Genomic DNA, 1376 nt, shown 5'->3' with positions numbered 1-1376 from the left:
TGGAGGGCGTAAATCTCCCAGCTGGTGTCACTGTAGAGCCCCATAATGGCATCTCTCCTTCTTCCTCTCTCCTGTTCAGTCTTTCATGGCCACCCTCATTCCCTCTCTCAATGCTCCTTGTCCATCACTCTGATCCCTTCTCCTCGTCACCTGTCTCCATCTTTCCTCTAATGCTCTTTTTCACTCTTTCCACTTGTCTCTGTTTGTCTCTCTGTCTCTGATTCAGGGAAGGAGACGCTCTGACACTGAGATTAACTCTCGACCCTGTGACGTACTCATCTCCCAGAGGTGAGGACAAAGACACAGGGTTATTCTCTCAGGAGTCAGCACAGCTCCATTTTGAAACAAACCACTAATGAATCTCCAATGAAGTGTAAACCACTGGATTCCTGGATGGTCCCTTCAATAATTAGAGCAAGGCAAAACAAAGTATTTTCTGTGTGGATCAGAGGACAAACCTCTTCGTAATCAGGAATCGTCTTCAAATTGTCCTAATCACAATAAATAAATAAACATTTTCTGCAAAATGTCATTTTTATTGGGCTTCACCAAACATGTTAGCTATGCAAACTAATGTTTTATACCTATAAAAACAAAAAGAATGAAAATCAGCTGCTGCCGTTTGCACATTTTTTAAAGAGATGAAGTACCAGTTTTGTTTTTGATTTATGTACTCTATGCATATCTATGTTTACTGCTTGTGAAAATGTAACAAACTATTTCCATAAATTTGTCAAGCAAATTAGAAATGCAAATTGTATTTTATATAACATATTTCTCTTAGTTTCAGCACAAAGCAGTGGAAAGATTTGTGTGTGGGAGATGTGCTGCGGATCCACAAAGACCAAGTCATCCCTGTGAGCCCCTGAATTTAGAAAATATGAAAACTAACAGCTCTATAAAAGTTTGATTGTTTTGTTGTAAGTGAGCTATGTGATGGAAAAATGTTTAACATTCCTATTTTTAGCACAAGAGCTAGAGTTTTATTTTGTTTGGACTCAGGTTATCAGTTTGCATCAGTAACAATTCGCAATCTAAATCATCCATTGTGTGTGTGTGTGTGTGTGTGTGTGCGTGCGTGCGTGTGTGTGTGCATGCATGTGTGTATCTGTGTGTGTGTGTGTTTAAATCTTTCCTTGCTCCTAGGCAGATGTTCTTCTTCTATGCAGTTCAGAGCCTCACAGTCTGTGTTATGTGGAAACAGCTGACATTGATGGGTACAAAAATATAATTTTCAAGATTCTTTATTGTCATTCGCATCACGTGTGGTACATGAGGTGGAACAAAATTGTGTACACAGGGCCGAGTTACATTCAACAATAGCAACAATATAACGTGTAAAAAGAAACAGTAAATAAGGATCTAAAATATAAACT

At 38.7% G+C, this 1376-nt stretch overlaps 1 long non-coding RNA gene across 1 annotated transcript; it reads left to right on the top strand.

The window, feature by feature from the left end:
- Nucleotides 1-271: 271 nt before the first annotated feature.
- Nucleotides 272-1195, top strand: LOC119429830. Its single transcript, XR_005187847.1, has 3 exons — nucleotides 272-288; nucleotides 785-857; nucleotides 1147-1195. It is a non-coding gene; the product is annotated as an uncharacterized LOC119429830 (long non-coding RNA).
- Nucleotides 1196-1376: the final 181 nt, after the last annotated feature.

Source organism: Nematolebias whitei, unplaced genomic scaffold (assembly GCF_014905685.2).
Source record: "Nematolebias whitei isolate Nwh7 unplaced genomic scaffold, NemWhi1 Nwh_scaf_8411, whole genome shotgun sequence".
NCBI classification, from domain to species: Eukaryota; Metazoa; Chordata; class Actinopteri; order Cyprinodontiformes; family Rivulidae; genus Nematolebias; species Nematolebias whitei.
This window is presented reverse-complemented; position numbering and strand designations above follow the sequence as displayed.